Source organism: Acromyrmex echinatior, chromosome 4 (assembly GCF_024713525.1).
Source record: "Acromyrmex echinatior isolate Ae372 chromosome 4, ASM2471352v2, whole genome shotgun sequence".
NCBI lineage: Eukaryota > Metazoa > Arthropoda > Insecta > Hymenoptera > Formicidae > Acromyrmex > Acromyrmex echinatior.
In genome coordinates, this window is record NC_141855.1 from 2,376,611 (window position 1) to 2,399,609 (window position 22,999).

At 31.0% G+C, this 22,999-nt stretch overlaps 1 protein-coding gene across 1 annotated transcript in view; it reads left to right on the top strand.

The window, feature by feature from the left end:
- The window catches only part of HDAC4 (histone deacetylase 4), an 89,754-nt gene that overhangs the window by 12,770 nt on the left and 53,985 nt on the right, over window positions 1–22,999 (top strand). The window contains exon 2 of the mRNA XM_087405851.1: window positions 22,902–22,974. The gene's annotated coding sequence lies outside the window, so the exon portion shown is untranslated. The remainder of the gene's footprint in view (window positions 1–22,901; window positions 22,975–22,999) is intronic.

Sequence of the window (22,999 nt, forward strand, 5' to 3'; positions counted from 1 at the left end):
TTTGAAGGAATAGGTAGTTTAAGTTTCTATACGAATGCAAATCGGAAGATTTCTTATTTTATTTTTGAGTGAATGAAATAAACAATGCGCTTTTCCTTATTTATGAATATTTTTTTTATACAATCGCTTTTTGCATAATCGATATGTTCCATAATGTCTCACACACACACACACACACACTCACACACACACACACACACACACACACACACACACACACATATATATATTGGATCATCTAAAAACTGCGAATACTTTTTAGACCCAATATATAAATGCCTTTGTTTTTCTTCCTCGTTCAATTATCCACATCTTTATCAGTCAGTATTATCGAGCTTGTTTCACTTACATGTTTTGATTCATAGCAGGATTTTTCTTAATGAACGCGACATTAGAAATAGCGAGCTATCGACGGTCATTTCGCGAGAAATCATCGCGCGTCCGTGGACAGTGAAATTATCCATTGTTATCGGCTGCGGTATGCATTCATGATAAGGCTATTTATGTCGTTTCTCTGTACGAGACAACGGCGAGGGCACATATCATAAAAATTGACCACGCGGGGAAATCATCCTTGCACTTTATACTTGAACTATTGAGCAGGCTTCCCTCTCTTTGTTTCTGTATGACGAGTGCTAAGTGACTACAGAAAACGCGATTAGAAGATTAAATCGTTAATATCTATTTGATTTAACACTTACATTTAACATTTACCTTCGTTTATTCTTATTAGTCCATTAAATTTAATCTATTCAATTTATTTTTGGATAAATATAATTAATTCGAGATTTCAATAATTTAATATTTAATTAGACCAAGTTTTTCAATAGGTAGTTGTTTTATTTTTAAGATTTAAAGACTTTTGTTTTTAACAAAAAAAAAAACGAATTAAAATTAAAGTTAATATCTTAAAACGCGAGAAAAGCAGAAATGAACACCTAATCATAGCAGTTTTATATTAAACAAAATTATTTTGACGTAGCAATTAATAATTAAATTGTAACAGCACTATGAATTGATATTGATATTTTTAGATATCAAGCTGCAAATTTATTCAATTACATTAATTTATTTTTTAAATTCTTCTTTTCTAAATAAACTTATATATTTGTTAACGCATTTTTGTGAATGAAATAAATACTCGATTTTATTATATTTTGATTCAAATCAAACAAATTGTTAACTATTAAATATAATACTATTACTTGCGTTTTGTACTACTACGGAACATTATTTTCGATTTTACAAAGCAACTTAGAGGTCACACACTTAGAGGTATAATTTATTGACTCCTAATGAAGTCTCTTGTGCATTAGCAGCATTTATTTAGCGCGACTATAACGATTGACGGTCACGCACGAAACGAAATCAGCTGGTAGCTACGAAAGTGCGTGCTTGCGTGTAAGAGACGTGTACGCGTGCATGTAGATATTTCATGCAGGAAAGTGTTCTCTTGATTCTCGATGTTTGTTCACAATTATGCACCCGCGAGAATAAAGAAGAGAAAGAGAGAAAGATATAAAGCGGCGCATCGTATTGCGACGTGCTATTTTCTGACTAGTCTCCCAATAATACAGCGAAGAAAAAAGGAATTGTCGTAATGAATCGTCTCGATCAATACGTATTTAGCGCTGCTAAATCATGGTAGGATAGGTAGATGTTACAAAACAAATATGGGAATTCCAGACAAAAATTTTCTTCAAAATTCAAAAGTCAAGTAAATGAAAAAAATATAATTTTAAATTTAAAATTTCATTAAAACTACGCAAAATCGTTTTGAAAGCAAAAAAGGTGATCATTATAAAAGAATTGGGTCACTATATATTGCGTAATGGGCAGTGTGAAAATACAAAGATATATTTTATATGAAACTGACGGAAGATATTTCCAACTTTCGTGATATTGTAATATTGATTCAAATTTTGTAATATAGTTGAAGTTCTTCAGGCAATATTCAAAGCAATAACGATTATGATTATTTTCACAATATCTATAAAAGTTTTTGAATAGTGAAAAGAGTATATAAAAATTGATCTAAAATATTCGGGTGAACTTTTGAAACGTTTAACGCCCGATTGTTATGAATTTTGGCAGAAATACTCTAAATTATGTCCAAATGGTGTCAAATGAATATTCACAAATTGATTCACCAATAAAAAAATGTAATGCCAAAAATTTTTGAATAAAATTATATGTATATCGCTGCAAAGCGAAGTTCACTTTATACTCTCATATCTGCTTATGGGCGTTGGACTTTCCATGCGAAATGAGATCTATTTCCCTCCTATCTATCAGTTCGAAGATTTCCAGTGTAACTCGTCGTAAAACGGAGAGAGACGACTTAGAATCCCTTTAAAAGGCACTAATTAATTTTAAAGGAACAAAACATACAGATATTTCGATTCGATATTTTAAAATATCCTATCATTACTGTTGATATTACTGGATATTTGCATCAAAACTTTAAGTTTCCGAATCATAGCATATCGTATCTAAAACTTAGATATTATTGATTTGTTGTGTTTCCAAACAAAAGTTAGATTTTTTAAACTCACTATCAGTCTATTAACAGTCAGCATTTCCAATTAGAAGGACCATAGTTTATGTTATGTTCACTATAGATTTTCAGCATCGGCATTGAATTTTGGAATATATTAGGTGTTGGAATTAATTCGTAGCGTTTTTTAATGAAAGAATGTTATTTATTTCACATGAGCATTAAAAAATACATTAATGAAAGTACTTCCCATCTCTTGTAAAACGCTACGAATTAATTCCAACACCTAATACAATCAAAAAAGAAGGAGAACGAGAAAGATAACAATTAGGGATGAGCGCATAAATTTTCGATATTTCATATCAAATCATCTCCAATCAATATATTGCCATATTGGTATTTTGATTTATATCAATATGAAATATTGAAGGTGTGGTTCTCCCTGTCAAAACGTACATGATTTATATAATAAAGAATAAATACTAAGTTTTTTAAATAAAAATAATTCAATTTTGTAGATGATAAGAATATAATTGAGTGGATTCTGAATAGACTTGTCATTTTCTCCGGAGGAATATAATTGAATGGATCTATTAGTCTCACGTCAACTTTAAAAGGTAAAACTATAATGAAAATTTTCAAAATCTTTTTGAGAGTGTCCCAAAATTTGTATTTCAAAATACTGTCTATTAGCAAGAAAATTTTCAAAAAATTAAATAATAAAGTGATTCATAAATTTTTATTTTAAGCAACAATTTCTGAGAAATAACAGTTTACTATAAATATGGTCAATTACTGATTATCTTTAGGTAGTCACCTGTGACTATTAGTGATCGCTTATCAACGCCCATTAATACTGCTGCACGTGCAATTCATGGACAGGTAGTCATCTAAATGTAGTTCGTTGGCCATATTTAAATCCTTATTATTAACTGAAAAATCCTTATTATTAGCTGAAAAATTGTTTAAAATAAAAATTTAAATACAACCTTTTTTTACTTAATTTTTCAAGAACCTTCTTGCTAATATTTTGATTGAGTCGCAAATTTTGAGACATCCTGTGTATGTGTCAGGGAAAAATTCTTTGTACGCTAAATTTCAAACGAATTATTCCTTTATGTGTTAGGAAAAATATATGCTCCACAGAATTAAGATGTTTAAGGTTGAGCAATATACATTTCTATTAAGATAAAATTTGTGGAATACACTTTTTTATACATTTCCTGTCTTAGCGCTTCGCAGCTATTTGACTCTACGTACTTTTGAGCTTTAAATTTCGCGCTACATTGAAGTTCCGAATGCTCGAGCACACGCTAAATACGGATTAATGAATTGGGAGTGAGGTATTTTACTCACGTTGCGCATCCATCTACCCCACCGCGTATGTAGTGTTCCCATAGCAGCATTGACCGCTTCTATTTATATAACACGCTCGTACCTTCGCCGCACCCCCACGCATACCATCTTCATGCTTCCATCCACTCTGCCATCCGCCCTCTCGCCTTGCCTATGCTCGTGAATGTATGAAAATACAACAGATAGATATATGTACGTATGTACATATCCCACGCGCAAGCACGCGCGCGCGCACACATACACACATAAACATACATACACACATACACAACTCGCAAAGAAGTATACGTGGGCAGATTATTAGCAAAGAAGCATTGACTTAAGGTGATATTCATAGTTCGTTTTTATTTAAAGACTGTCTTAAGTAATGTCTTAAGATGCTAATACAGCCTATTATATCCTCTAATTGGGTTATGACATCTTAATATTGTACTTAAGATAGTCTCAAATGTAAGAATCGATTATGAATACCGGCCTTAGATTCGAACGTAACTAGTAGCACGTTCGTCAATTTCCATCGATTCGACCTAGCTATGCGAAAAGAAAAGCCGTTCATGGGAGAAAGGCACGCAGAAGAGAGTTACCGAAAGTTATTTTCCGATTCTTGTTAGTATGGCTAATGTGTTTTTGTCCAACTCTTTGTGTCACAAGAAATGATAAGAATGAGCTCGCCGAGTTAAGAGTGATTCGATTATTTAAATATATCTATATTTTTTAAAGACTAAATTGTTACGAGAGCGTTTTGCCTTTATTATTCACAGATTTGGAGAACTTTCATTACAAATAAAAGATATAGAAGAAAATGAAGATGAAGTTGATGATCAGAATCCATATTCGATCTGTACTGGTCATGGACAGGTGGTTGTAACACTTTTTTTTCGATGGATTTCGGAACTTAGTCTTGCTCATAAAACGGTTGAACGAAAATGGTTAGATCCATAAATAAGAACTAATTCGATGAGCAAGCTGCATTCTGAAACCCATCGAAAAAAAGTATTGCAACCTTTCTGTGTCGTGTAAATCGTCTAAGTTTTACTTAATCGATAAAACGTCTTTAGAATCCCCTTAGCTAGCGACAATTAATGAGAGCCGTGCTTTTTTCCAGAATCATTCTTGCCATTGGTTGTCATCATTGGTAGTTAACGATAGCGACACAATAAATAAGACATAATAATTATAACTTACAAGAGAATCCCACTTCAAAGTTCCTATTCTGTAAGTTGTTATAACAGTAACGACATCGTCACATTGTCGTTGTGCAGTTTCTTTACCATAGAAAATATCTGTAATGACAAGGTAACGATGTTGTTACTGTCATAAGGAGTTACAGAATAGGAAAGAGAAATAGGCTATATTTCCGAATGAGACACCCTTTCGATTGAACTGAAATTTTACAGCTAATACTGTTATAATATATATTGATTATTTATGAATATCTTTTATCGGATTTTTTTATAGTTTATAAGATAAAAAATAAGAAACAAAAATTATAACGATAAGTATGCCGATTGAGGAAGGCTTTTCCGATAATTTTGATCTTAATATATGTTATCAAAGATCTTGAATAACCTCCAAGAGGTCTTAGCCATCGCTCATTATCCGTTAAAAAGTTATTAACAAAAAAACATTTAAGAAATAATTTCATTTTTGTTATATACAATATTAAGATCTCAACACTCTCTTCTGCCTAGAGGCATCTGACTTTCTACGCGAAGTAAGGTTCACCCCACTTCTTCTTTGCCTAGGACCTCTTGTAGGCAGGGCGGGGGATGGAATGGATCTAGTTTCACGTAAAAAGTTGAAAGCCTTTAGGGAAGTGTGGAATAGTTATTAATATTGTAAATAGCAGAAATAAGATGTTATTTTTTTAAACAAATAAAAATTAAAACCTAAAATGCCGAAATTGGATCTTAGTTGCTTATATTTCCATGTGAATTTATATATTACATATGTATCATTTATATAATCATTTGAACTGCACACATGCCGAATTGGTTTTTCGGATTTAGATACACAATTGAGCTGTAATAATATTACAAATTAAATTAACAAGCAATTTTTAACAATTTGATGTTCAATCAGGCATTCTGTTAGAGAGATGTTAATGTAGTAAAAATCCGTAATAAATTTATTGCGAAAAACATCTCATCCGGTAGTCGAACTCAGATCTCTAGCATTCCGTGCGAGCGTCCTAAGCCTTTAGATCACCGAAGTACTATTTTCCGGAATATGTAGGAACATAATGCAGGCAGTATAAACAATAATGTAGATTTATTATTTTTTCAAACTTTTTTTGTTAATAACTTTTTAACGGGTAGCGAGCATCAGCTAGAACCTCTTGGAGATCACTCAGAGTCATGATCTTGACAACATATGTCAAAGTTATTAGAAAGATTTCCCCTAATCAATATGTTTACCATTATAATTTTTATTTCTTATTTTTTTACCTTTTAATCTATATGAAATCCAAAGATAGGATCTTCATAAATAATCACTATATATATATTGTAACAATATTACCTGTAAAGTTTTAGCTCACAATTAGTTAGAAGGGTGTCTCGTTCGAAAAAACACGAAATGTCATTTATACATTCAACATGCATCATATAGGTACTTTTAAATAACATCTACGCACATCTACTACTTTTGTGTGTGTGTGTGTGTGTGTGTGTGTGTGTGCATGCGTGGGCGCGGTGTTATGTATAGGATTATTATTCGTATTATGAGCGGTATTCATAATCCGTTCTTATTTTAAGATCGTTTTAAGTAATATCTTATATAAGATGCGATTCTCTGATTGTTTCATAACATACTAAGATAGTGTACTTAAGATAGTCTTAAATATAAGATAATTGTGAATACTGATATATTTGACTACGCTCATATGTCTGTAAATAAGGGCGAAAATAAAAGCAAACTTATTGAACTCAACAACTGCTCCGGTTATTTTAAGTCGCATTACGACGGTAACCTTTTTACGACGAATAAACTCTTGATTATCGGCAAAGTCTGGTCGAACACTATTAATAAAACACGCGGACGCGTGCAACTGTCTTTGTACTATTTTTTAATAAACGATAAGTTCCTCGCCAAATATAGCAGGACGTCGTAAAGAAGGGAACGATTTCATTCGGGTATTCCAGGATGCGAGATATATTGTTTGACCTTCGTTCGATAGCATAACCTGCTACTTTTATCCTATATATACACGTACATGATTTCTATATATAAATAATCAATTTTGCTGTTAACTTGGTACACATTCAATCATCTAACATGAATACATATTTTAATAATAATAATAAAAATTAATTTTAATAATAAAAATTTGGATACAATCAAATCGAATTTAATGTTAGAGAAAAATAGATTAACCCCATTTTTTTAATTAATAAATTTTATTTTGACTAACAAGGGAAACACCAAGATGAGCATTCTTCGATTTAGCTGATATATAAAGTAAATTTAGCCCTCCAACTAATTCGTATTAAAATTATAAAATACGCTCTCGCAAGCATTTATAAAAAAAAAATGCGTTTAAAGGGATCCTAATACGTCATCTAAAATATAGTAAGAAATATGAGTAAGAAATTGATCAATTACGGTAGAATGTGAGAAGAATAATCGACTGTGATTGATCAATTTCTTACTCTTATTTCTTACTCCGTGTATTGTAGACGACGCATAAAATGAAACTTGAACTCCGATGAGATTGCTGTTTTACCGATAAAATGCGATATATCTTTACATACTGCTACATCGATATTTTACGCACACATATATAAGTACATACATTTTCATAGAATAATAGCGTTTCAATTAGATATCTAAGTTTAATTCTAAGAACTCCACATTAACCGTTCATATAAATTACTAGTCTGTGAACACACTTTCGTAAGTACATATTCATAAATATAAAGCTTTTATATCAAGCAAATTATGATATTGAAATTATGATATAAAAATTATAATATTGACCGCTCTTGTGATACAATTTGGAATATTGGATCAAAAAATGATAAAGAAAGTAGAATTCCGTTAGCACACATCCACTCATATCAGTCGATGTCTAATAATTTGTTCACTTTACCAATGAGAATATTTTATTTTAAATTGGCCAATTAATGATGTGCGCTGTCAGATCCCTTTCAATAAAAAAGATCTCAATTTTAATCATTTTTTTCGTTCTCGACATTACAGGCACACATTAATGTGTATACTTTAATCCTGAAAAAAGATTTTCGAATCTATAAAAGACAAAAAAAGTAATTTATATAAAAATTATTGCGTTTAATCGGTAAAACAGACTTTAGGATTTCCTTAAAAAATTTACGTGTATTATTAATCGTTCCCCCGCAACTTGCCAGCTCGCGTAATAAAGAAACACGGTAGTGCCATTGCGCTTGTTTTAGCCGAAATGCTATTGTATTTCCTGATGTATCGAACACGGACGATAAGAACGAATAGGTGAGAAGCATCATGTTTAATCAGTTTAGTCAGTAAGGTATCGGACTATGCATATCTCGGGTTCGAAATTTACTTTTACAAACTTTTTTGTCATTACAGAGTATCATTGTATGTACTATTTTTATATGATATTTTTTAATGTTTGATTTGAAAAATTAATGTTTCAAGTTTATATAATTTTAAATTGTATTAAGCAATTTCTATTTTATAATAAAACAAGGGAAAAGGGAAGGCAATAAGAAATAAGTTGGAAAGTTGGTCGCCTCTAGACAGGGGAAGGGAGGTGGGGTGGACCTTCGTATGGAAAATCGAACGTCCCTAGGCAAGGAGAGTACAAATAAGACGTTATTTTTCAAACTTTTTTTGTTAATATTTTTTTAACTAATAACGACTGATAGTTTAAACTTTCTCAAGACACTCAGGATCACCTTGTAAAGTTCAAAGTCATAGGAGGAGGCTCTCTTCATCTTCATTTTTACTATAAATAGTTAAAAAAAAAAGTATTATAGATTACATAGTTTTTCGACCTCCCCTGTTTGATTATCACAGTTAAAGTCGCAATAAAGATTTTTATTGTAAAAAAAAAATATTAAATATTCCTTATTCTATATAATTACCACATATTTTGTTCGATATAATAAAATAAAGAAGAATTACAAATTATTTACTTACTTATGTATGCAAAATTTTAGCATGTTATATTATACTGTGAATTATGCTTTCACAAACACACAATTAACAGAAAATTTACGTCTATTGTGTACAGTGCGACTGCTGAAAATCTTCTGTGACTAGAGGCACTCAAAGCAATTTTCTCTCTCTCCCTCTTCTCTTTCATTACAAACAGGAAGTTTCGATATCAATCATTATTTGTATGAGATACTGAAGTACTATAAAGAATTAAAATTCAAAAAAATTCACTTAAATAGTTAAAAATCGATATAAGTATCGGCTTCCGATTCTCTAAAGGTTAATATATATGATAATGTATTGAATATTTATTATATGTACATGGAATATTTATTACATAGAACAGGACTTTAATGAAATTACATTGGCGAAAGTTTCAGAGTGAATATATTCTTTCAGAAACATTAATACAGAGGCAATTGAAACATAAATTCCAAATTATAACTAATTAAAGGCACAATTAAATAAAACACAAATTAAAAATAATGTTCTTGGCGCGTCATTAGATAAGGAAGCTCTACTCATCTTTTCTTTTATCTCTTGTAAATATTACTTAAATAAATTAATGATTATTTCTGAATAAAATTATCTTGGGATCAGTTTTTTTTATGTTTGTAAATTTATAACTGAAGTTTCATTAGTTTCCGTGTATCTAAATATCCGGCCAAAAAGAAATGCGAGAGAGATAGAATTTCGTAGGCAAATATGTTTAGGCTTGCACGATGATTAGATCATGAAAGAACGCCTTACATACATTATCTTATATTTAACAATGTAAGAAGGTCAAGGTCTCTCGATGATGGATAACGCATATATGCGTCGCACGCGATTAAAGGCTATCAAGATTCTAGTATATGTATGTATCCATCGCGCGAATATGTATTTTCTTGCCACACGTGCCTTCACCGAACGTGTGCAAACAGCAGTCTCTGATTTGGAATATGGTTCTCTTGAAAATTAAGTCGGAAATTAATCTAAAAAACTTTTGTGTCCATCCACACAACACCAAGTCAACTGTTAGTCGGCTGTCCGTCGATAGAATAAGTCTAAAGTCGAGTTAGACTGAATATCAGTCAACTTTTTAGTCGACTAAAAACGACAAATTATGTCCAACGTTAAATACCTGTCAGTCAGTCAATGTAGTCGACTTTATGTCAACTTTAAATTGACTATAATAATATAAGCTGACAACCGTCTAACTTTATTTTAACAGTCGGCTAAATGTCGACTTTGAAAGTCGATTTGAGAGGACCCTAAAGCTGTCTGTATTACCGTTTCAGTAGAACTTACACACATACTATTTGTCATTGATGTATCACTAAACACTATTATATTATACTATCAATATCGCACGCACATATATATACAAATTTTTTAACCAACTAATCTTTTATATTAGGTATCTAAGCCTAATTTTAAGAACACAACAATGTAATGTAACTTCATGTAATCCCTAGTTCAAACCAAAATTGTTTTATACATGTAGAACTTGAACAATATATAAAGTAAATATTATTACGAGTTGACGTCAGAAGCCAATAACGAAACTGTAATTTTTTTTTGTTTTTGATGAAAAATGTTTGTGTCTTTTCATTTGCCTTTTCACTCACGTATAGTGAATTTGATTCGCAGTACTGACGCATATTAAAGTTGTTGCGATTTAACCTGAATATAAAAGTGAAATGCAAATATAAAATACATTTTCGAATTATAAAATACATATTTTATCTAACAGCATAATAAAGTATATTTCGCGATTAAATCTATTACAATATTTATATGTATTAAATTTACATCTTTACGTCAATCTATGTACTACAGCTTTAATGTGCACCAATGCGTACTGAATCCAAACTCGCTATATTAATTTCTAATAATTTCTTAATAATAATAATAAATATTAAACTTTTGGTGTAATTAAGTCTATTGATATCTATGATTAAGTACATATATAAAAATAGCACAATATATAAAATCGTTTGTTTGGAGAGAGAACTTGTACATATTTGCGAAATATGTTTCGCGTGTTGTGTTTCATTTTGTTGGACAACAAGATTGCGCCAGTATGATAATAGCGTAAATTTCGCACAATCATTTATGGAAGAAGTAAGTTTTCTTTGAAAAGTAGGTCGATTCATGTCCACGATGCTCATGTAACAGTCGACATCGTTGAAAAAAACGGGAGCAACCAGCTGGCAAAAGATCGATAGAGTATTCCCCAGTGAGTAACCTTTGATTTCTTCTGTATAGAATTCTCTTCATATCTCTCACGTGGAAACATACTATCGACTGTTCACTCCGTCAATCACAGAATCTTGTGTCGGACGAAACTTCAATTCCGCAAAGTGCAACGCAAATGTAACGAGCTTTCGCAATTACAAAATAATATTTACTCTTTCTTTTATCATTTATATCTTATTATTGTATGTATTTCCACTTGCATTTTCATTACTAAAAAGCAAAATTAGTATTTAATATCTAATAGTAATTTTTCAGTTCATCTTTTTTTCAGTTCTGATCAACCCCTGTCAAAAATTATATAACAGCATCAAGCTTTAGTGTCGAAAAGTTTTACATTAATACACGATATATGCACGATTTAAATATATACATTTTTACAAAATATATAAACTTTTAAAAAACTATTACTTTAATAATAAAAATTGAAAATTATTTTGTTTCTAATTGCAGTTGCAATATGATTTAAATACGCTTATTATGAAAAGGTAATCTAATTCCATGTATTATATAAGATGTCGCTTACAATATTTACGTTTTTTTTTCCTATGATTTTCTTCAAAATGAAGCAAAATCTCTATAGAATTTTTTTCTTAGTTTATCGATCTCTTAGACGCGATGTTTGGCTATTTAAATTCGGATATATCCTGGATACATATATATATGAAATACAAATAAATTATCATTTTTATCATCAATGTTTGGAATGATTAAAAAATGATTATTAAGCCATTATAATCAGCAAAATCAATGCGTGTACGCACAAATGTCACTCAGCGGAAGATATCGGGTATTGATGATCGGGTATGGATGGATCGATGATATTCAGCTGTAAGTCGTCGAGTATGGCCTCGAGTATTCGGAGCATCGGCACGATTACACGAGCAGCGTGCTTGCTCCTGGCGTATAAACTTGGGGTGGGATTAGCGAATTTGCCGCATACCATGCGGCGCATGCACACAATCGACCGTATACATTAGCGTATACATTAATACCGACGACGTGGTCGTCGAGGTACACACAAAATAGTAGTCACGAGTTTATTTTCGTCGGCTCCATTTATTTTCGCTCTCTTGCTTTGCAGCGCGAGCTGTCGTTGTTCTCTCCGGCGATATTCCTGACCACGGAATGCCGCTCTGTTGAATTTTTGTGTTTCATGCTAACTTGTTTCAGCTGAATTTACAATCGTTAATAATTGTCCATTTAAGTTAAAATTTAAGTAAATACGTTCGTTTATTGTTGCTAGATTTATTCAGGGATTGCATAGATCGTGTGAAAGAGAAATAACGAGATCGAAATATAGACTACTCCGTCATTTTTTACACATATTATTAACTTGTGTGAAAATTAAGCGAATTCTCTTCTCATTCTATTTTTATTATTTTAATTCTAACTTTTCCACACTTATATTAAATATATAAAATTTTATATAGAAGGGTATTAATAAAAAAGAAATTTTTACTTAATGCTAAAATTTCTCACTGTGGGGAACAATTATCGCTTCGCTTTATACATTCGTTGATATGTCCTATTCTCTCGCATCAATTAAAAATATTTCTTCGCTCGATTTTGATGTTAATTCAACGTGCAACAACGCGAGGACATATTACGTCACATAAAGGCCGCATATATGAGGGGTGGTCGAGACAGGAGACGATGCTTAAACGAGCGTACGAGCGAGGGAGAACAGAGGGCGAAGGAGGATCTATATAGTACAAATCTATTCAAGACTCGGTTTTGATAACCTGCCAATTCTATTTTCTCGAGCGAAGGCGGGTTCGCATTGTGCCCGCGCTAATTTTGTTACGGACTACCATGCTGTGCTCGTGTGTGGGTGGTGCTAGTAATGCTTGCCCGTTGCTGTATATCATCCCGCGTTCATTCGTTCATTTTCGTTCTCATTGTCGATGAAATACGCGCGAAAAAGTTGCGCAGCATCCTTCAGTATCGATTCTTTTGCACGATCTGCAATCGCAAGCGCATGCGTGCACTATGCAAGTTTTATATTTTGCCGTCATTCATAGCTGATTAGCAAAAGTTTTCATCAACATTAATAACACGCGAAAGTCTCACATGTGTCAAAATGTATATTCTTTACTTATCGTATCAGAATCTTTCGCGTGACAATTTTTCATCTATTAAAAAATTTCTTTCGCGATCAAGTCGAGATCGAAGAAATTAAGGTCCTGTTTTACATGTGACTGGCAAAAAAGAAATTCTCATCTCGCAGTTCCGCTCGAAAAGAGTTTGAAATTTATAACGTGCAGGTTTAAGTTGAATAAATTTATCGCAAATGACTCTACCCAGTCAGAAATGAACACAAGAACCAAAAAAGTATATTATAAATAATCACCGTTCACCGCTACAGTTTGCAGCTATCCTGTATAGAGTTTTTATGCGAATCATGCGAGTAATACATGTATACATTTGCAAAAATTATTCCCGATGCATTTGCTCATAATATTAAGAATTATCGCTAGACATTCACTTGTGAAAATTTGAATTCACATTTGAATTCAGTAAAAGCGCAGCCTGAAAAACACGCCGATCGATCGCGTACATGAACGTTTCTATTTTCGTCCGTGCGGCCGTTGCTACACCAACCAATGTTGTCATCGATTACTCATTACTCATCCCGCGCTGTTCTTTGCTACATTTTTCATCGGCGTTCGCATAAAATGCTTCCGGTACACAATAAAAAATATAGTCATACCCCTTTCCCTCTCTTGTCATTTTTACCATTCATTAATGCAATTCGTAGCAAAATCATACCTCTAAATCTTATCCAAGTAGGGCGTTTCAATAAATTTAATTCTTATCAGGATAGCAGATGGAAAATCTTTTCAGCTACGAGATACTTCAACGCGATGGTGCTGGACATTTATTATTTTTTCAAGTGATGATAAATACATACAGGAGGTATGCCTTGGCAAAAAGGACTTTGGGTTTAATCACAAATTTTATAATAAGTCGAAAGTCGAATTTTCCTTAAGAAAAGAATTTAACACTCTATTAATATTTATTATTTAATCATTTTTATTTAAAATATTTAATCTTTAATGTAAAATTACATTTGCTCATATTTGCATTATATGTGTACATCATATAACATTTCAATTCTATCTATTGAACGTAATTTAGAGAATGTTATATTTTTTTAATTTATTTATCAATTTTTAATTCGAGCTTCTTCAGAATATTTTTCAATTCCATTATTAAATCCATACTGCAATCTATGTATATATGTATATACAATACACACACATATATATATCTCATGTTTATTGCTAAATATGATTTTTCAAATTTTCACATAAAGACTGCATACACTGAATGAAATATTTTTTGATATATTATGTTTGTAATTGTAATTACATATTACTATAATTATGATTATAGTATTAATAACTATAATTATAGTAATTTTTGGTTTTTTTTGCCAACTGTATATATCATTTAATAGAACTATATACAGTTATTACTAATTACTATAGTAGTCATAATTATAATTATAGTAATATCTAATTATAGTTACAAATACCAAAAAGTTTTTCTCTCAGTGTACAATATTATCTTGAGCTTGGTATCAAGCGGCTACATTTAGCACGGAGTGAGTTATTAATACGAGCCTATTTGTAGTGAACAAGCGATTCTTCTTATGACGAAGTCGTAATCTCAATGCTTTAGCGCGTCTACATCCGAAGAGGTAAGACTAATGTTAGTCGTTTGGCAAATTACTGTCCTGTTTGATTCCACTCGGCCAAAACTTCGCAACCGACGCAACTAACAGGTTACTCAGTATAAATGAAATCATTATTGCACACAATTGTTTCCATTTTGTGCCAGCAAAATATTATAAATTTCACTAGCAATAATTACAAATTCGAAATAAAAATAAACATTGTTAATAAATAAGTGTGTATAATAATTTAAAATAAAAATTTTTGTTGTATCGTAACTTGTTCCTTCTAAATTCGTGCAATAATTTTTTTTAACTGGTTTCGCACTTTCTAGTAAAAACTGAAAATTAAGTATTGTAATTTGTTGGGTATCAGCTTTGTTGTTGTATAAAATTTATATGATTTAGTCGGTAATGTAGGCAGCTTTATGATATTCCCTTAAAGGATCCTACTTTTTTCCTCTTTTATAGATTCGAAAATCCCGTTCTCTTTATCATATGCTATTTCTTTTTTCTCACTTTCACGTATTCGTTTTATTTATACAAAATCTTTTGAAAATGCACGCACGTATCTGTACTCACTTCGTCATCTTATTCCTCTTTCCTTTACCAACAATTAATTGACATAACAGAGATTAGGGATCACGGTCAACAGGTTTAAATTATTCCGTAACATTTATTGCAACATCATTTTTTCGCCATCGGTTTTTTGTTATACTACTTATTTATTTATAGATACATCTGTTGCAAAAGGTCTATTTCATGTACAAACTGGATCAAAAAATAACGATAACGATTGTGAAAAGTTAATTAAAATTATTCTACTAAATTTCTCGATATTACTTGAGAATTTGATTAAATATGACAATATGATTTTATGACAATATGAACTTTTATTTGAACGCAAAACAGAGTGTAGAAATATAAGACGACATAAATTTTGATAAATTAACATCATACGTACGTACAAATCATGAAATATATTGAATTGTCAATGATGGAAATGACTTTTTTTGAATTATGACACGATTTCGTCTTAATTTGATTAGACTTTTATCGTTAACAGCAATGACTTTGATCTCGACATATTATATCGTGTATTTACTTTGGTGCTGCCGGCCACTGATCAAAGTGATCGTTCCTTTCATGGTGGAAAGATCGGTAATCAAAGTTCATTCCGTCGATGTTTCTTTTTCGACACAGCACTTTATTTTTGCATTTATTCTCGTTTTATTTCTTTTGCAATGAGGCAAGTCTTTACGTATTGGATTTGATATTTCATGATTCTGTGAAAAGACAATTTTTATTTTAAATTCATTTTCTTTATATTTTCTGATAAATATTTGTTATTTTTTATGAATTTTAACAAATAATTTATTTTTAATAAAATATAATGGCAATTCAATTGATATGGGCATTTTAGAATCATTTTTTGTATTACATTATAAATTAACTGCTCTTTCTACTGGCAAAATGGGTTACCCCTCTGATGATTTTATTTTACAAATTTTATGTGTATAAAAGTAATAATTAATTCTTTATATATTTCTGTAATTTAATGTATAAATTTTGTCTTAATAATTAGTATTAGAAGGACTGAGGTACATTTGTAGTTAATTTGACTTCTCACGAAATTTAAACTGTTATAACTCTTTCCAATTTTGTTTTCATGTGATATTCTTTTGTAACTTTTCATCGTTTTCTATGTTCTTAATTATAATAAAAAATTTTTCAATTATACATGTGTAAGATAATGAAATTTTTATTTAATTATCTACCTAGAAGGATCAGATCTTTGAATCCTTTGATTGGCTCCTTTCTATAATATTTAATATTACTACTTATTTACAATTTTATGATTTTAAGTGTTCAATAAATTAGTGATATTATTAGTTAAAATGTTAAATATAATTATTTATAATTATTTATAATTATGTTAATTATTTACAATTATAAATAATGCATAATTCATATTGGCATGCTTCAACATTGATTTATAATTATAATTAAAATTTATAATTATTCATCATTTTTCATATCTTTCTATTTGTTTTACAAAAAAATGTGCTTAGAACCAAATCGGTTGCGATCCTTCTAGAAGGAAGTTCATCAAATCCAGTGTTAATTATCTAGTGTTAATGTCTCTTAAAAATATGTTCTGTAAGAAAATTATACGAAGAATTGGTGTGATAATGTATGAATTCTCTAAGTCAAGTAAAGTTACATAATACTTTTTAATTAGCAATTAGAAAACTAGTGCTAAAAAATTAGGAGCTACAAAAATATAATTCTATGTGTACAGTCGTGGATAGAACGAGCCACGTCAGATTTTTTCAAATGGCAAAATATCGCTGGCTAGTATCGTGACGCTGCCTTAAACATTTTTACCAGGGATAGAATAATATTTTATTATATATAATACAATGTTAAATTGTAAATACATATTTACACACTTGCATTTTTAAAAATTTAAGTGTTTCGTTAATTTGTTACAACAATACAACTGGGGTAATTAGAAGTACACTTCTAGAGGGACACTAAAGCGAAATATCTTTCAGCGCCAACAATATTGATCGAAATATTTAATCCGATTTATTCAATAAAAACTAAAGTAACGATAGAAAGTAACAGCCTAATCGTTACAAACAGTAAAAAATAACGGCGTTATTAATAACGCGTTACTTCCCAACTCTGGTATGTTCTAAAGGCATATAATGGATACTAATTAAATAATTTAAATATTTATAACAAGAAAATCTGAATATTAAAACTATACCTATGGTAAAAATATCTGTTAATAGGAATATGGATAAATATTCACATAAGATTAATCCCTTAAAAAGTCAATGACCTTGACATATGTTAACAAGGGTTGATTCTGAATAATCAGTCATAAAAAAAAATTCGTCATTAACAAATCGTTATTATAACAGAGTGATGATAAGGGAAGTAATAACGTTACAAGTAACTTGTTACTTCCATTCCTTGATATGTGTAATTGCAAAAGTATGTATTGCGAGTTATACCTGATTCAGAGATTAGTATTCAGAGTATAAATATTGATAAATTTTCAAAAAATATATTAACTGTAAGCTTTACTCATCAGCATTTACTTTTATGCTGGGAAATATGAAGCATATACAACCAAAAAGTCAAAAGTCTTGCATGTGCGGTAACATTCTCGCAGGGAAAGTGGCAGTGGCGCTGTCGCACGCGCGGTCTCCGGTACAAGCTGACAAGGGGGTTGTGAAGGGGGCAGTAAACATAACCCAGATTCACGGCCGGTGGCGCCTGACTCAAGGCAGAAGAGAGATAGAATGAGAGAGGGAAGGCCGGAGGGAGATAGAGAGAGAGAGAGAGAGAGAGAAAGAGACACGAGGCAAACTAACAACCTAGCCTAATAGCATTGTGAAAGTCAATGTGTTTCATCTCTCTCTCTCTCTCTCTCTCTCTCTCTCTCTCTCTCTCTCTCTCTCTCTCTCTTTGTCTCTTCCCCTCCTTTTTCTTGAGCAAAAATCACCCTAGAAGAGTCCATGGGCTGAGTGCCGGTTCTATTTATAGCGATTATCATCTCTCCTCGTCTCTCTTTCTCTTTCATTCTTTACCTTCATCACTTCCTACCTCGTCTCCCTCTTTCACCGTCTTTCTTCTTATTTTATCCTCTTACCTCCCTGTCTCGTTTCCTTGCAGAATCCTTACTGCCATCTTTCTCGGTTCCCACAAACGCCACCCCCTGACACGTTTCCATCTTCCTGATCGCTAACCACCGCCCGTTGGTTATCGCGCAGCCTCGTCCCACTTGATCCACCACGAAAGACCTATGAAGTTATAAATAGCCCTGGCTCTCCTCGCCTTTCCTCCACTCGTACTTCCCTGGTTGACAGATCGAACGAACAACAGAGTGGTGAAACGGTCCCTACCTGTTAACCTACGGCGCTGACCAGGTAGATCGCTATACCAGATAGATGTGCTGAGTGCGCGAGAGACCAACAGAATATGATGTTTTGACGTTTGTTTAAAGTCTTTTATTACTGAAGATTATGAAATAATTTCAAAATATTTACTTACAAATAGATTAATTTTTTAATTTTTGTCTTATAACGTCGAAACATAAATTAACAAATCGGAAATAAAGGTCCCGAACGGGCAAGTTGGATCTTTAATGGTTAAATAATTCCGTGAATTTATATAATCATCCAATTCTGCAAACTGCGCGTCAAATTTAATTTTCAGTTTTGAAATACAATCTTAACAAAGAATTAGAATAGTAATATCACAAATTAAATTGACAAGCAATTTAGTAATATTGCAGGTATTTTAGAAGATATATATATATATTAATATGATGCTGATAAACATCTAACTTGTATATATAATTATACCTGTATAAATAATTTTATTAGAAAAGGTATTACCGAGGTCGAACCTGGATCTTTCACTTTCTGGATGAGTGTCTTCACAGTTAGATCACCGAGGTAGTAATATTCTTCAATAAACAATACAGTGAATGTAAAAATTTCTCTTTTTTTTTATTGTAATACGGGAAGACTTGTTTTGTCGTAAATACATAAACGGAACACAATGCCAAGTCTCTTGTGCCAACGAATCCCGATCTCTCCTAATTCAGTAATCTCTCTTTCTCTTTCTCTCTCTTTTTCTCACTCATCTCTCAGAAAACAGCTCGAGGAATTTAGGACGCGTCCGAAATTATTTTTGTTCAAGACACCGGCTATCGGTACGATGAAAGAAAATTCGTTTAAAGATCCACGAGCAAGACTGCACTTTATCGTCGTTTCTTCTTCTCACGCTTCATTCTTCGTTCTCTTCGTTCCATTCGTCGACCGCTGTTGGATTTTAAAATTTTCTCTTTATATATATATATATATATATATATATATATATATATATATATATATGTATGTATGTATGTATATATATAAGTATGACTATTAAATAACTAACGGGACTGATCATCATAAATATTAAGTAAGTCACGCGAGAGTGGATAATTGCGAGTAATTTGTGACTTTGAAGTTTCCCAAATTAAATGAGACTTCAGACTACTTTCGTGTTGTTTAGTTCGCGCTTTCGCATTGTTAGAAGCAGATGCTGTTTTACCATCTCGCCAGAACCATGCCGAGTTTAAAAACCAACATAATAATTTAAAATTCCTGGTTAAATTGAAAAAATAAAACTCCCTGTTTTCGCATGATTTAGCGCCTTGAAATAACTTTTATCTATTTTCGGAAATAAAAAGTGCATTGAAAGGAATTCATTTTTAGTCCGTAGAAGAGATGAAGAAAACGACGGACCTACTTTTCTCTCTCTCTCTCTCTCTCTCTCTCTCTCTCTCTCTCTCTCTCTCTCTCTCTCTCTCTCTCTCTCTCTCTCTCTCTCTCTCTCTCTCTCTCTCTCTCTCTCTCTCTCTCTCTCTCTCTCTCTCTCTCTCTCTCTCTCTCTCTCTCTCTCTGTTTCTCTGAAGGGCCTAACAGCTGATCAGCTTTAACATTGTTTCGAACAATGGAAGACATGTATATAGAAGTGTTTAGAGGTGGAGAATATATTGAAGGGGATTATTAAATTGTTAGATTTTTAAAATAAAATACACTTTTCGTATCAATCCCGTTATTTAATAGTCACACTTTGTATCTGTCTCTCGTTCCCCTTCTCCCACTCTTTCCCTATCCCTATCCCGTTCGTTTTTTGACTTTCATATATCTGTCTTTATCTATCACCCGCTCTTAGTTGTTTTTTTTTCACTGTATAGTGGCATGGAACTGTCGGCTGACTGCTCGTTGGACAAGCGGCGAATATTAATGCATGTTTTTACACGTGTGGACGTTTATTTTTGTCCATATTTTTAGCAGTCGATATTTTCGAACGATTCAGTCACTATTTTCGTACAAGTATACATATGCGCGTACGTTGTATTATTACTAAGGAGTACCCATCTAGCCAAACTGTTCATTTCTTCAAGCAATATATTGTAAGTGCGCAATTTAAATGTCGAATTGTATAAAAAGCATTGTATTGTATGCTATTATTCCCGTTATATATTTTACACAATAATCAGTTTTATCAATCTGGATTCTAAACGTCGCATATTATTTAGAGAAAAGATACGATGTTGTGAGAGAGAGAGAGAGAGAGAGGGGGGGGGGGGGAAGATTTCTTTTTTTTGAACATTGTTTTAAAAATAACGTGAATTATATAAAACTAAATAAAAGTAAATATTTAAGCTGTATTATTTTTTATTTAATTTTTCTTGAACTGATAAATAATATTAAAATTATAATATTGAAATATAAATAATATTTAAATATTTCACTTGTTATAGAGAAAAAGAGAGAAAATAAAAAATATTTTTTTTTTATAAATGAAGAGTGTTCACTAGAAAAAAAATCTTAATTTAAAAAAAATTTCAATTGATTAGAAAAAATAATTTCTTTAAATAAGAGCAATGATAATATTTATTTGAATCTTGCAGTGAATATTATGTAAATTAAAACATGATAGTGTAAAAACAAAATAAACATTTCTTTGTAATAGAAAAATTTTTAATTGAATTTAAAAAAATATCAATATTTATTTCAAAAATTGTAATGTTAGTAAGAAAAAATATTATTTGATTAAATAAATAATTTTTTAATAAAAAAATAGTTTTTTTTTTTTTTAATGAAAAGAAAATAAATTTATGTTTATCTAAGTTCATCGAAATAAATTTTGCATTTTTTAAAATGGTATTTTATATATATTATAACAACATTTTACATATATTTTATTAATTACAATTGCTTTAACAATTTCATAATTTTCGAAAACACTGCACAGTGCACAGATGGAATTCGAACCTAAGATTTCGAAGTGATAAGTTAAGCTGTAAGCTATATATATATAAAATTGTATGTTTCTGTATCAATTTGATATCCCGCAATAATTATTCAACTAGGCTCCAAAATGCGAAAACACTACGCCAGGCGATAACCAAGTATCTAATCAAGATTCGCAATTTAAATGTCGAATTGCATAAAAATCTGTATTAACTATATACAAACAATTTTTGTCTCAATATATGGATTTTTTTCGTTAGATATTTTTTATTAATTTCTTATATATTTTGCTTTGCTTGGAAGCAATAGATAGAATAGATGAAAATAAAAAATTAACTGTAAATAAGTATACTTTTATGTATTTTTATTCCACATAGAAAGTAACAGTTCATAGAAACACGAGCCATTTTGATATTCGTCTACAACAAGATATCCACGATAAGATGCGCGATTTTTTTTTAAATCAGTCGATTTTGTAAAAAAACGTATTTATACATTTCGGACAACTTCATGCTGAGATTGAAACAGCAATCCTTGCGTTTAGTTTTCTGCGTGATCGGGTCCGACTAAAGCTCACATTTTCCGTAAAAGCGATACAATTTTAAGAGAACATATAAATCCGAAAATGAAAGCGAAAAGTTAACATTTTAATGCTGCAAATATATAAAAATAATCTCGATTTTCTCAACAATAAAAATATGATAATTATATTGTGTAGATACGTATAACCTTTGTTAATTTATAAAAACTAAAAATTGAATTGATATTTCAGTAATGACTATTAATATAAAACAATCCTGTGAGACCCACGCAAAATTTGTTAAATACTTTTTATGCAACTCAATATATTTTGTTTCTGTTAAAAAATTATTTGACATTTATAAAAAGTTAGCTTGTACGTATAAATTGCTTCTTATCAACGATTTTTCATACATATTCAAAAAATATTTTAAATTTTTATATATCTAATTTATAACTGTGTAATTATCAATAAAACCATTATTGGAAATGGATATTATTCACTAGAATTTACTTTATAAAAAAAAATGTATTCCAATAATGGTTAATTGATGTTTGATAATATATAAACATGTTTGTATTATTTTTTAGCATATAATTTTAAGAGATTTACTTTTATTTTCAGGTAAGTGCCGACAGCTTTCGCGTGCCCGGCTGTTATATGGTGTCATACTAAGGGGTGAAAGGGCTGTAGCTAGGTAAGCAGCTAAAAATAAAGTTAGT